Here is a 15,675-nt window from a genome sequence, read left to right as displayed (position 1 = left end):
TCTATCAGATTATCAAGGCCAAAAATATGCCCTTGCAAAATAACCCCCTGTTTAATCTATATCTTTAATCTGATATTTTACACACAAAGTTTCATGTTGCAAGAACAAAAACAGCATGGCTTGAAGTGTGCTGTATAAAATACTTTAATGGGCAATGAGATGAAATGATGAAGCGTTCCCCTTTGCTTTGATACGCATCTTTCAAAGGGTATTTTCTCTTCTGTACGTATTTTGTTGTATAAAACGCACATGTCAAATCTTATAACCTTTTACAGCTACGCTGGCTACATGTTTCAAACACTGAATAAAAAACACAGGCAAGAATTCCAAGCTCACAAAAAAGCTTTAGTCAGTATATCTTGCCATAATTGAATTGCTGTTTTCATGCTTCAGCTGAACAACTCTGTTATTGCCAGTGAAAGCACCACTCAACTCGCAAGAATGCAGAAAAGCTGGAGAATGGTGCTTGCTGATGACTTTGAGAATCAACAATTTCACAAATAACTTTAAATATTTTCTACAGTGGAGCTCTGCAATAAAACTACTATACACATCTCCAACAAGAAAACTGTGCCATGACTTTTTCAGGCTTCAATTTATGCAGCATTTCAAATGTGGCAACTTGTGATTATTGTGCAAAATATCAACACTCTCCATGTGTTTCAAATGATAAAAAATGCCACACTCTTGGCAATGCACCATTTGACCATGGGCATACCAAAGGACAATAAAAAAACTCATTTATTTTAAGCTACTGGCAAATGACTTCTCACTAGGCATTGCCTCATTTAATCATTCAATTTGAATTTAAGTATGTAATAAAGTAATCCAAATGTAGTATGATAGCTACTCAAGGCACATCGACGTGACCTCCTTCCCTGACTTCCTCATCCCTTCTGATTTTAAATGTCTTCAAAAATGTTTGAAAGTCCTTCTATTCAAACTTTTCTACTTACAGTAACTCTGCGTTTTGGTATACCAAAATAAAATAGTTCTAACACAAGAAATACATAAAAGAAAACTAAAGATAAAGCCTGACATCCCAACCTCTTTGGGATAAGGCGTGGGTGGAAGTGTTGTTTTTACCGTAACTAAGTTTAAGCTGCTCCGTATTTCTGTGTCCCTTTGTGAGTCCTTCCTTTATGCACTGATGGCAGGTTGCAGGGATGTGCAAGTTGACAATAATAGGGGGTGTAAGTGTGGCTTTGTCACATGGCGCAGGTTAGGGATTAGAGGGCCTTTGTGCTTGTCACTGTCCAACGTTACATGTGCTGTAAGGCCTCCTGGGCTTGCTCTGTGTAAACCTCATCATTGCTGGCCCACGAGCTGAAACTCTCTCCCAACTGGGCCCTCTGAGAGCTGCGCCTCTTGTCCCGGGAGAAGAAGCTAAACCTGCAAAGGAGAGAAGAGAGAGAGGGGCGGGGGGAGGAGGGAGGGAGGCATTACTGGTTTGCTTTTATTTATTAAAAAGTCTTGAAGAAACAATAGAAAAATTCATTATAATTTTAAGACGGGTGACAAAATAAAGGAAAAATGCAGAATATGTACCACCATGAGCTTTTAAAATAGAATTGTTTCTTGATTTCAGTGGAAATGAACAGGGAGAGATCCCTTAAAACACATTCTGTAACTTTTAAATCCGCAGAATATGATTACATCATTTACATCCATCATTTGACTACATTACGTTATTCCAAATCTCAGTAGGTCAGTGTCTGTGGTTTATCCACTGCCATTGTCTTTAAAATCCCTCCACCGGTAACTGTGAACGCAATGCTCTTGCTCACAATCTGATCCCACTTTGAATCGACATTGCCTGTCACCCGAGGACTAGTTTCTCTTTTGTTGTTTCTTACTCAGCACAATAATACACATGCATCACAGTCATGTGAATGTGCTTTCAATCACAACCTAAAAGCAAATCTAAGTTACTGGATTACTCATATTTAAAATCTAGGCAGTCACTGTGTATGAAGCTCCTGCCATTGATGTCTCAATATTGATTTTGCCCACTCACTTACATATTGCTTCTTGCCACCTTGATATAAACTGTGGACAAGAGGTCAATGTTGTTCAACCCATCTGTACCTGTCATGTTTCTCCATGCTTTTCTCACCGATGCATTTTACTTTAATTCGTCACCCATCAAAATAAATTCTGACGACCTGTTTCCAAGGTTAAGTTTAAATAGAACTATCAATTGTGTACATTTTGTTTCACACTCTTTCCATACAGCAGGTCTTCTATTTTTTAGCTGTCGTACATAAAGTCTGTACATTTGAGATTATTGTAATTATCACCGGTCCTTATTTGTCAAAGTTGTGTTCAGAGTACCCATATTTTAGACACTTCATGATACAACAGTTAATCTTTGGTACATCTCTAAAATGCTGCTTTGGTGGGTCATTGGAACATTAGATCTACTATAATATCAGAGATATCAGTGCAAGCAGAAAATAATGCTAATTTGCATTTTGGACATTCTCAAAATGTAATTTGTAAATGTGAGGTGGAATTAAAACACTAGCAAATTAAGATTTGTGCTTGCTTTCAAGCAGTTGCTGCCAAGTCATTAACAGAGGTCATCACTTATGGAATATATTTTGTTTAGATATTTATGTATAACTCTGGGTGAGGCCGTGTATTTTTATTTTCATGCAACTTTGATGAATAAGGGCCACTGGGGGCAGTCACACTGCACCATAAACCAAAAGTATCAAATATGGAGACTATGGATTGTGCCTTTACAAACTCTTACATACATATGCAGTACTGTGATAAAGTTGAGCTGGTGTTTCTGGTATTGTTATGTGGTTACACCAGTGAGCTCATGTGTAACACCCTAGCTCAACAAACATTCAGGCCATTCATTTCAACCACATCGGGAGACACATACAGTACAAGGTGCTAGTTTGCTGAGCTAATTATTGTTAGGGTTTTAAAAAAGGGTTTTAAAACTCGGTGAGATAATGAGACTGTGTAAAAAAAAACACAATTGTTATGTCACAAGTGTTAGCATGTGAACAGACCTTGGAAGAGAAGGGAAAGGTGCTTTATTCTGACTGGCTGATTCTAATGACCTTTCTGCTGACCAGTCTAAGATGGCCCCACAATCAGCCAATCAGAATACTGTCTGGTTTGGGAGCAGCTCCAATGAGAGGTGAGCTGGGGTTGATCAGAGTGAGGAGCATGCAGCGCCAACACATGCAGGGCTAGGATAAAGTGTTAAGAGCGAAAAAGAAACACAGAGGTCAACCACCGAAATAAAAAGGTCGTACAAGGGAAATAAGTCGTCTGATTGGCTGTAAAGTGGGGGTCATCTCGAATCAACCCAGCCGCCACCATCGGCATAATGGCTGTGAAAATCCTGTTACAGAGAGGCACAGACATGGAGAGTTGAGCAAAGAGGGAACACAGAAACCAAAAAGTAAGCTCCACTTTATCATGCCACACTTCCTAACTAGCGCTTTGTGGTTGAGGATGCGGACAACACCATTGTGGTACACCACATAGAAACGAGGCTTAATAATGACAATGCCTTAATTAATTCTAGTGACACAAGAATACAATAATGCCAAAGCATTGATAAAATACCATGTTGTGCCACAGAGCTCTTGGGGAAAAGACATATCTGAGGTTTAATATGAAGCTCAGAACACTGAGATATACCTTCTAACATGTGCATTATATTTTAGAAGACGCCTCCAGCTTTATCCATTGCCTCATTTATCAGAGCATTTTCACATCTCTCCAGCATTATCTGTACAGTACAAGGTTAGCAATTTCAAGGTAAATTTGGGTGGGATTGAACGGAGTTTAAATAAATAAATAACAATCCAAACAATACTGTCACTCACCCATAAGACTGCTGTTAGCCCATGGATGTAACACTTGTTAGCGTGGCTAACAAGGCCCCCAAAAACTCCAGTTTAGCCTGTAGATTTGAGTGACTCGACTGGAGAACACTTTACTTGGGGTAAAAATAGCTGACTGGTTAACAATGTTGCCCTTCATGTGGCAGACTATTGTTCATTTCTCGGCTCGGGCAGGAACAGCATGCTACACAAATAAAGGTCCTTGGACAAAACACGAAATGATGTGCTAGCTGACCTATGTAATGTGATTAAAATGATAAAAATGTATGACAAATACCATAGATCTTATTTTAAAACAATTCAGTTAAAGGCACTGTATACAATTCTGGAGAATGACTGTTGAAATTTGAAGTCAACAGTAGAACAAAAATACCCTTTCCTCCAGAAGCTCCACCAACAAAATCCATGTTATATAAATAATGTTTCTTCTCTGTCTGAGCCACTCTGTGTATTCCCATTTACAGAGCCAGTGCTATGTACGAACACCAGATTTTTTATTCAGCATGCAGACAGGCCCAGAGGGTATTCTCTGAATTTTACAAAAAAAGTGTGTTGGACAGAAATCATATACAGCACCTTTAAACCAGATTATTGTAATATAATTTTATAATATCCAGCTGGGTACTGAAAGTTGTTTAGGGAATCGAATTTTGTACAAAACTAAGAAGTATGGTGTTCTGGAAACATACTTTTTGAAGAATTACTAAGAGTTCACTGTTTTTTTTCCGCAGGTTAGTTTGTTTTTCATGTGTTCTTTGTGACACTGTAGATTAAAGCAGCACAGACAAAAAGAACTTGAGGGTGTATCCTTGTTAGCAGCAGATTTCACCACAGTCCAGCACAAAGAGTTTACTCTCGTTACATCACCTCACCTGTCCCAAGCAGTTTTCTGAGTGCAGTTGAGTATGTGTATGTATGTGTGGAAATGAGAGAAATATCTGACAGAACTTTGTAGTACGCACAAGCGCTTTATGCCAGACTCTGGCTGATTGGCTCTGGAGTGGGGTCTAAGCGTAGGGGAGGGGTCTGGAGTGGGTGGGCTTGCTTCATCTTCCTGTTCTTCGCTAGAAAAAGAGAACACAAGTGTAAGAATTGAAAATGGCCTTCTGTATTACACACTGTAGTACACACTGTGGTCAGTCAGCCAAGACATATTCGGTGTATAAAGATTTATGCTTTAATTTTGCAGAGAACTCTAGTGTAGCAAGGTTATATATGTATGTACATAGGCCTATAACTCAGATATCAGCGTTGAGCACCTGACTAAACAATGTCCTTATATCTGGAAAGTAGGACCATCCCGCATCTATCTGGGGGATGTCATCAGGCTGTTTTCCCAAACATACAAGATCAAGCTCATGTCTCTTTAAATGGGCACAAACCTATAAACCCAAAACCTAAAGCCACTATAACATATGGAATGAATATTTGGAATCACTGGTAAATTCTAACAAATATAAAATCAAATAGACAATTTCCCTGGACAACGCGCATGTGAATATGTCAATAACCACGAAAAGTTTTTTTTAAACCTAAGAGCAGGACTTCCCTATAAAAACACACCATGTTATTCATTACACGATTTTCCGTTCATTGTTCGACCTCACAAGTGACCTCCTATAATAAGACTTATTTTATATAATCCTTCTCTGGCATAAATCATTATACTTTAAACCCATTATACAGAACAAATAGCATACACACACTTGTCTTGGAAGTCTACCCGAGGAAAACTATAGAAATAAGATTATTTTTAAACATTTTAAAAAGCCCTCTCCTCTCACATAAAGGGCATGAATCAGTGAAATTCACCAAAACAGGGAGCCAACACAAAATTGTCCAAAGAAATAAAACACCTTGACAAATCCTGAAAAGTCACTTACGTATAATGCAGTGCAACATGAATTTGCTTTCAATTTCATGTAGAAAATACAATGGCATTTGTTAAAGCATTAGAGAACAGCTGTGTGGTGTAGTTACTAACCTTTTGTAATAAGCAATTTCTTCTTGCAGCATGAAGACTTTGGCCTTAAGTTCATTTCTCTCATGGAGGACATCTCGCAGCTCTTGGAGGGTAAAGCGTGGTCGGTTCGGATCTTTTGGGTCCAGTCCTGCCTCTTCATCACCCAGTGCCTCCTGATTAAATGAAAGAAGAGTCACAAATGCTTCTATGGACATAATTAATTCCATTTACTCTGTACTTGGGTTAACGTGTACAAATTGTTAAAACACTCACACACAAACACAATATAAAAAATTAAAACAAACAAAAAATAAACAAAAAACAACAACAACAAACACATCTGACCATATTGTGAGTCCAGGACACATTATAGTTCATAATCCGCACATTGTCAGTCTTCACTTTAGGAGAGTAAATGATTCATGTCTGCTTGTATGACCCACAAAACATTCTGTAATTAGAGCTACACATAAAGTGGGTGCTGACCTACATATCAAACAGTTTTTTCAATGCAAACCAACATATGCAGACATGCTATTTTCAGTCCATATCACAAACCACATACGGTTGTTAAAATCAAGATTACTACTCCCTTGATATTCTATATTTTTTTGCATGCACTGGATCAGAACCTCTTATATGCTTTAATTCTTTAGATCCAACTATTTAAAACCTTTTTCAGTTTTTTATTATTATTAACTAGAATTGTAAATTGAAGAGCTGACATATCAATATGAAATTAATTCAGACGATATTATCAGCTATCTGCTATCAGTTATCAGGTATCTTACCCTTACAATTGGCACTGGCCACAAAAAAAATGTATATTGGTTGATCCCTAACATTAATGCAGGCTGACTTCTATAAACACACCGCATCCACCGCACTGGCTTCAAACGACTGTGGAGGTAGCACCATCCTGGTAGCAATGCCCACACGCAAGATGCAGCATTAGTTTCAAACTGTGCAAACCCGGCAAACTAAAGCATTACCCATAGCAATATAGACTCTTCCTCCTCCTCATCCTCATATGCCTCATCTGCATCTTTAAGTTCCTCATGGATGCAAGGAACAAGGGGGAGGTGTCGCTCCCGTGCTGGTACAGGCTCAGGGAGTAATCTCTGAGCCAAGACAAGGACAAGAACCAAGTGACATTCTCTATTTTTGGTTCAGTGAAGTTGAACAACTGCTAGTGGTTTTATTGAATCTTTACTTAAATGAGCAATTTGAATATATTTTGTTATATAGACGCAAACACTTGAAAATATGTTGCCATTTTAAACTCCTTTGTGTGATAGTCTAACAAGTCTTTTTAAAAGTTTGCAACATCATGTAATCTGCAAAGGTAATACAACAGAAAACTGCAGAAAATTATTAATTGTACTTGATTGCAATAATAGTACTCAGCTGATACTGGGGTAAACTACCAAATTTATTGTTAGCTTTGTAAATGTTGGGGTAAACTATCCCTTTAAACTGCCTCTGGGTCAAGCTCCTGCTTTACTGGCTTGATATCCAGACTATGGCTATATTTATCTCCGAGCTCACCCTCAGCACTTCCATGACACACTGACTGAACTCACTGATTCAGTGTGGTCACATACACGTTAGCAGTCCTGATAATTGAGATCATCAGTATTGTCTTAAACACAGCTCCACAACCTGGAGCTGTGTGGCAGTGACTCTACCTGCAGCACCATGATGCCATCCAGATTTGGTATTTATAAAACAAATAAAAAATACATATGAATATAAAAAATATTTTGTGCTTGTTAAAAAGTCTTAAAACATTCATTTTCTGTAACTGCTTATCCAGTTCAGGGTCATGGTGCGTCCAGAGGCTACCTGGAATCACTGGGCGCAAGGCAGGAACACACCCTGGAGAGAGCACCAGTCCTTCACAGGCAACACACACACACACACACACTTTTGAGTCACCAATCCACCTACTAACATGTGTTTTTGGACTGTGGGAGGAAACCGGAGCACCTGGAGGAAACCCACGCTGACACAGGGAGAACACACCACACAGACAGTCATCCGGAGCGGGAATCGAACCCACAACCTCCAGGTCCCTGGAGCTGTGCGACTGTGACACTACCTACTGTGCCACCGTACCGCCTATAGTCTTCAAACAATTGCAGATTTTTACATGTATGTAGTTGCTTGAACAAATCTCAATGCATTTAATTTACAGGTAAAAAAAAGGGATCCTTTTTTATTTCCACAGAAAACAGCCTTTTAGCATTCATTGTGTTTGTGATGACATGGAAGTTCGAAGGGGTGTTTCAGCACATAATGTTCTTTAGATGTAAAGCACCTCATAGAATTGGCTTATAACTTACTTTCTCACACATATACATACTCACTCACAATTAGGAAAAGCCCCATTTAGATGCATCATATGAGAAGAACTGAAGAATTACCTACATATATCAGTCTTATAAAATAGAATTGTATTTGTACAATTTATAGAATTGTTTTAATGCTTTTAGAACATTAAAATTTGCAGTAGAATATGACTTTTTGGCCAACATGGGTGATTATACCAAGCATAGGCATCAGCATGTCATTATATCACCTCACTGCCTATCAGGCATTTTCAGTTTTTTGGTCTTACCTGTGCAGGTGATGGTGGTGTGGGTGGCTTCTCAGTCTCAGAGGTGGTCTGCTCGCACTGTAGTCGATCCCTTAGTCGAGCTATTTCTTGCCGGAGTGATCCCAGCTCCTGCTGCTGAGCCTGGGCATAAGCCTCTAGCTCTACTTTCTGTTCAATCAGAGCTTTACCTTGTGCCTCCACCACTGTGATCTTATGCCTCAGGTCATGGTTGATCTTCATCAGTCGGTTCTGCTGCTGCTGTAGCTGGGAACATAGTAGAGATTAAATGCCAGGTAACAAACAGACCTCAACTGTATCTGGGTCAGGCTGTTCAAATACTCCAGTGACTTTCAATGTAATGTCCATCAAATCTTTTGAATATGTCATTTAAGATTTGTAAATTACTATTGTTCTTTATTGTTGAAAAAATGTAGTATGTTATGTATGTACATACATCAGACTTTATAAAGTTTGCTCATTTATGTTTGAGAAAATGCAATGCTGATTTAGTAGTTCAGTTAAGGTGTGGCTCCATATATACAAACCAGCTCACCTCTGCTTCGCTATCAATGAACAAATTCATACTTAAAAACGTAATAAATCAAAGTCTGCCAGTTTCATCCTGGTATCTGTATTTCATTGAAACCAAATGATACAGTTGACCATCCTGTCATTTTAAGTGGAATTAGGCTACATTCACACAGCAGGTAAAAGAGGCCCAATCTGTTTCGTCATTTGTGACACAGATGTGTCTTTTTTGTGGCTGTGTGAACAGCACAAATCGCATTGAATCTGACTATTTAAAATTAGATTTGGGCCACTTTCATATGTGGTATTGAGATCTGATACATATCGGATCTGTGGTAATGTGGCTCTGTCTGCAGCGGTCAGATTGGATTTCATGTGACTATTACATCACTCCGGCTGTTGAGAATGATCTCCGGTCTGCACTTTGAGGTGTTTAGGACATGGAAACGGACTGGTCAAATCATTTTCGTTTTGTAAAATTATTGGGAAACGAAAAATTTGTGAAACTCCTTAATCCAGGTTCCTGACTCTCATTTATGACAAGACAAAACATGTGGATATTTGTATAAAGATTTTTTTTATAAAACAAACAAGAGAAAAGCTTATTTTTAGTCATTCTATATCAGTTTTATGTTGTTCATGTCGGTATGAAGCTGTATAAATAAGGATCATGGAAATATTAAACTCATGTCGGTGCTCGTCTAGTTCCCTTTGGAGACGATGTGTTCGTGAGAGACCCGGGAAATTTATAAACTTAGAATGAAAGAATCATCCATCACATTTTAATATTCTTTACAGTCTTTAATTAATACTCTGTCTTTAACACAGAGCTCACAAAGAAAATGGATGTTTTGTGATACAGGGCCGCACAGTCCGGTCCCATTCCTTCATTTCAAAAACGGAAGTGCTTTGTATGAAACAGACGGACATTTTCTTCTGGTCAGCGCCTGAAGCCTTGTCCTTCGCGCATGCGAGTCAGTTCAGGAGCGTGATCTGTTCAGACTGATGTCAGATATAGGTCACATTATACAGACTGTGTGAACAGCAGAACAAAAAAAATCAGATTTGGGCCACTTTTACTTGCTGTGTGAACGTAACCTTAGTGACCACAATTACCAGGGCACAATTAAAACAGAAGTCAAAGGGAAAGTAAATGTGTAGTAATGTGTTTTGTGGTAATAAACCACAAACCACCTGTTAGCATCTATGTAAGTGTTTTACCCATTTAAAATGTATGATCAAGTTGGTGATGTGTTGATGTAGGCTTTTGTAAATTTTAGATTTGTGAAAAAAGCCACTTACTGCTTCTATGTCTTCATTCTTTAGGGTCAGTTCTCGGTCCTTGGCACGGATTTCATCCCTCTGTTTATCTACTACTTCCTTTAACTTCTTCATCACCTGCCTTTCCCTTTCTGACATACCTGTAAACCAGATGGAGAAACACATACTGAATATAGTCTAGGGCGGCACGGTGGCGCAGCAGGTAGTGTCGCAGTCCAAAGACACAGCTCCAAAGACCTGGAGGTTGTGGGTTCGAGTCCTACTCCGAGTGACTGTGTGTGAGGAGTTGGTGTGTGTTCTCCCTGTGTTTGCGTGGGTCTCCTCCGGGTGCTCCGGTTTTGTCCCACAGTCCAAAAACACATGGTAGGTGGATTGGCGACTCAGGTGTCCGCAGGTGTGTGTCTGTTGCCCTGTGAAGGACTGGTGCCCCCTCCAGGGTGTATTCCTGCCTTGCGCCCAATGATTGCAGGTAGGCCCTGGACCCACCGCGACCCTGAACTAAGCAGTTACAGATAATGAATGAATGAATATAGTTTTTTACTGATAAAGGACATTTCAGGTTGTGTTTGTCCTGCTACACATGTTTTGATAACTCCAAAACATGCTGGTTAATTCTAAGTTGAAACAATGAAACAATCCCAGATTTTTCCCCACTGTTGGTTTCACTTTGTTTCAGCCTTTTGTGGTTCCTGCAGTGGACTGGAAAATGCTGTGCACCAAGGTATGACTGACACTCAAAGCAAAACAGTTCCTTTTTGAATGTCCCTGCTGTGGCTCTTAAAATAGATTTGTGTCTGTGAACCTCCAACACATATATACACACACGCACACTCAGCTGCTGACACAAAAATAACTTGCTGCTTCATAAACATTCATGGAGGAGTCATAAGTATGGAAGCAACATGTACTTCCAAAGTTTCACAATTATTTTACAGTAAGTTTGGTACTCGAATACTAATGTATTATTTGTGAACATCCTTCACACTTTATCATGCCATGTTCATAACCGTCCATTACACTGATCACTTACTAATCTATTTACATTACAATATATTTTCATGTTTAAATTCAGACAATGAATAACGCTTGCATTTGTTTAAAGTTACTTTTTACAAATCTGATTGCATTTCTACTGGCTATGACGTTCATGCATCAGATTCAATATATATACATTTTTATTACTATCTTTGTGATAATACAGAACAAAAAAATGATTCAAATATCTCATGAATCTGCAGCATCAGCTGTTCACATTCTATCTAATCATGACCACGCAGTTGCCCAAACAAATAATCCAAATGCTCATTCAAAGATGACATCCTAGAAACGACTCTGATATTCTCGTAAGCCATCATGACCAAAAAACAATACTATGAAACACTAATGTTATGTGGGTAAAGATGTTAGTTTTCTACATCTAAAAGCTTCCATCTTTAGTGCTTCCAAAGGTTTGGCCTATCATATAATTTTTTACATAACCTAATAATTATTTACATGATTTCTGGTGACTGGAAACATTTTATTTCATGTCTTTAGATCAGCAGTGACCTTGGCTGATGAGATTGGGCTCAGTTTGTGTAAACATGGAGACGGGCAATGGAGATATTTTAGATTCTGATTTAATCAGTCAGGTTGAGGGTGGACTGAGAGGGGCCTGTTCCGGTGGCCTTGAACCCAAGGCACGTGGGAGTACGGTCAGTACTGAGCTCTCTCTATGCTTCCCCACGCTGGCCTGCTCCTGCAGCAGGGTTTCCTGGCTGCCCTTCAGTTACGCAGAGAAGGACTCCTTTGTGTGGCACAGCTGAATGTTTTTGTCCATCTCTAAATGGCCACGAGAATGAGTATGTCAACGGCTGTGGGGATGACCGCATGTGTTCCCTTTGTCTTTGTCAAGAGGTGGTTTGCAGGGGTATAGCCGTGAGTGTGGCTAGAGTATAAGAGCCCACAACAGGTAATTTAGGAAATAGCTGATCCATGTGTTTGTAAACTTCCTTCCTGCTTTGGTCTCCTGCCTCCACTTATGCACAAAGAACTGACCATTGAAGTCACTATTCCTTCATTTTGCCCTTATGTTAGAGATACTTCTCTGATACAGAAACCTTAATTATTGGTTAATTTCTTTTCATATTTAATGAGCCACTCTCTGTTTGTAAATTTTCAAGTATTTTAGTAATACGCATATTTCATTAAATCTTGTTTGGAAACAAAAGGGTTAAAATCTTGAAAAGCCCAACAGAATATCATCTAATCATGAGCCTGTCATATGGCTTCTTCTGTTTATATGTGACCTACATTACTGAATATTAGTCATCATTTCCTGCTAGATTTGTTACAGACTCTAATATGTCTTTCTCCAATTTCTGAGCCTAATATGAATTATTACTAATATACAACATGTTAGAATCACTAAATAACTGCTTTGAATTTTGTTTGTAGGCTGTGTTCTCCCAAAAGTGAGGAAAGATAAACCGAAAAAAGTCCATAGAGATTAAGTATTTAAATCCTTATTCACAACACAGATGCAGTTGGCTGAGTAAAAGCGAGTCCCTTTAGGAAGGTCACATTATGTATTACCTTCCTGTCTCTGAATGTCCTCCTCTGTCATTGCACAGTCTTTGACCGACAGGTTGTTGAGGAGGGTCTTGTTCTCCTCTTGCAGCTGGGCAATCTGAGACAACAAATCCTGGGCTTCTCCTCTCCACACATCTTCTACCAACTCTAGTTCCTGTGATATCACACACACACACACACACACACAAACACAAGCAGTGATTACTCATTTAAACAATTTTAATTAAAGATTAAAATCTACCTTCCTGATATATATGGACGGTTTAGTCAGCAATTTGCATCTTCATTAATTCACTTACTGGTCATTTCTATACTGAGAAACACCTACTAATATTTGTATGCATTTGTCACTTATATCTGTTTATGGTTAAGTCCTTTCAAAGGCATCTTTGCTCATCTTTTTCCGATTCTGAATATTTTGGGGTCTTTAAAAAATCATGAATGCTTAGTTTTAAGGTTATAACTTCTGCAATTACATCTTTAAACGGTCCTTTATTTGAGTCTGAGAGATTTCAGTCGTCAATAAGGAGGTAGGAGCAGACATGTCTAATCACCTTAAAATATGACCAATTTAGGCTTGTGCTTTTACATCTGTATACAATAAAACTACATATTTTTAAAGTTAATCACAATTACCAGCATAACATTAGCTTAATCATGACAAGTGTAGTGACAGTGTAACATCATGGTCTTTCACTTGTTAAAAACTCCCAGTTTACTGCAGTAGCTCAATAGAAACCTTTCAAGATGTTATGACTGCCATAATCCTGCACTGATCCTCATTATGTCCAACAATAACAAGCTATTATCTGTTGACAGAATACACCATATGCCACACTAGTCTTATTACAGGCTTACTACTTGGACTAAAGAGGGTCCTATAACACACATTCTGTGTATTATTACTGACCATTGAACTACTGCTCATAAAAGCTGTAATGTGTGACCCTCTAACTCTGTAGGGTCGTTTCTGGCGAAGGGGCCCGAAAGACAGCTACGTGATGAAGTGTCGTATTCCCAACGACCCAGTTTGGACAGACTCACTTCCTGCCATGCACAGGAACTTCGCTCTGCTTTGCATTGTTCTGACCTCCGTAACACTCCCAAAAAAGCAACAACTCCTCAAATTAACTTGCAATTAATTTGTAAAATCATTCCTGAGATCACCACAACAGAGCTTGGTATTTTGACCTAAATCTATCAGGAACTGAGATCCCTTTTACCCTTTTAGAACTGCAGCCGAATCTCTTAGCACATCCACCAAGTTTTTACGGCTCTACTCCTAGTATTTTTTAAGAAGAACTTGAATATATCTCAAGTATGATGTGTGTATTCAATAACCAAGCGGCTGGTGTGCTATCACTAACAGAAAACAAACAGTGACCGGATGCTTGCCTAATACTTTTCAACTTAAGTCTTGGTGGTTACTCACCTGTTGCCCATTTTATTAAAGGGTGATAAGAAATTTATGACCTATCATATTGTAATATTTATAAACCCTTTAAAAGTATCGCTTTATAGCAAAATGTTACAAAAAGTTGATTTGTTTTTAGGAACTTAAATGCAGCAGATTTTTATTAAAATCATAAAGTGTACAAATGTAATGTAAAATCTAATGTATTAAAGTGGCTTAGGTGTCTCTCTACACCTTCACTTTCATTCAGTAAACATGGATACATGAATATGCAATTAGATCCCACCTCTACGTCCAACCACCCGTCCACCACTCTCCTGCAGACTGAAAGCCCCACCCTGTAAACTGATGAGATGGTTTCCTCAGGTTTATGTCGTCAGAAATAGTGAATGTATGGATTCTCCTGTTTAAATCTGTATTTGTACACTGCAGTTTTAAAGCTGACATGATCGGCCATGTTACTGACTGCTTATTTCACTCAGGGTACATCTTAAAGCTTATAAACAACAGCACTTAATAATTACATTTTCCTATTTCCATTTACCGAGGCAAAATTTGATGTAATTCTCTGAGTATTTTGAATAATAACAACAGTTAGCAACCGTTATACTTTTATTTACATACAGGTGTATTTGTGATATATTTGGCTAATATTTCGAATCAATTCCATGTAATAAAGTAGAAATGTAAAGTCCCTTTGTCAGTATTTTCGACTTTAATTGTATTCATGGGGACGATGTGAAGAGAATTGTTATTTTACTCAGTTGGGTAAAGTGTCAGTTAAACAATACTGTGTAATTTTAGATAATGACTTCCCTACAGAACTGTAATAACTTATTTTATACCCAGTAACTCTGAGCTCAGGAGCTTTGGCTCCAAATCTAAAGCGAAATCCTTAGATCTCTCTATAACTAGCTGAGCACCTTTTTGTGTTTCTTCTCCTTCTCGAGGCGGTCTAATCGCTCCAGCCGGAGTTTATCCAGCTCAAGTCGCAGTTCCTCCGTCTCCGGGCTGATGCTGTTGCGGCTGATGAGCACCTCCAAGATCTCTAGGACCCGCACCACTTTAGGCATGAGGCGGGAGAGCGCCTCGCAGCCGTACTGATCAATAATACGCTCAAACTCCTGCCCCACCACCGCCGCCATGTCGTACACGTCCATCACCGTCAGGTCCGCCACGTTCTTGTCCAGCGCCGAGCCGAAGTCTTCCATATCGGACACTAACTCGGTTTTAACGAGAAACGATAACGACAGCGGCCGCCACCCGCCGCTTAACTCACTCTTTCTCGGATTACTAGACCCAAACTTTACTCTACCGCCTTACAACCGTCCGGTAAAGTCGTTCACACACCCTGTAATATCATTAGCTCGGGTGTAACGGGCCTGACGGCGGTAAAAAGCGCTAACTGTATCGGAAAGGGAGTCTGTCCCATTGCCGTCCTGCT

The 15,675-nt window shown here is 39.1% G+C and overlaps 1 pseudogene; it reads right to left on the bottom strand.

Annotated features, from left to right (window-relative positions):
- Positions 1-1,091: 1,091 nt before the first annotated feature.
- LOC136685447 (RILP-like protein 1) lies at positions 1,092-15,665 on the bottom strand (annotated as a pseudogene).
- Positions 15,666-15,675: the final 10 nt, after the last annotated feature.

This window comes from Hoplias malabaricus, unplaced genomic scaffold (genome assembly GCF_029633855.1).
Source record: "Hoplias malabaricus isolate fHopMal1 unplaced genomic scaffold, fHopMal1.hap1 scaffold_549, whole genome shotgun sequence".
In the NCBI taxonomy this organism is placed as follows: Eukaryota; Metazoa; Chordata; class Actinopteri; order Characiformes; family Erythrinidae; genus Hoplias; species Hoplias malabaricus.
The sequence above is the reverse complement of the archived record's forward strand: the minus strand, read 5'-3'. Positions and strand labels throughout refer to the sequence as shown.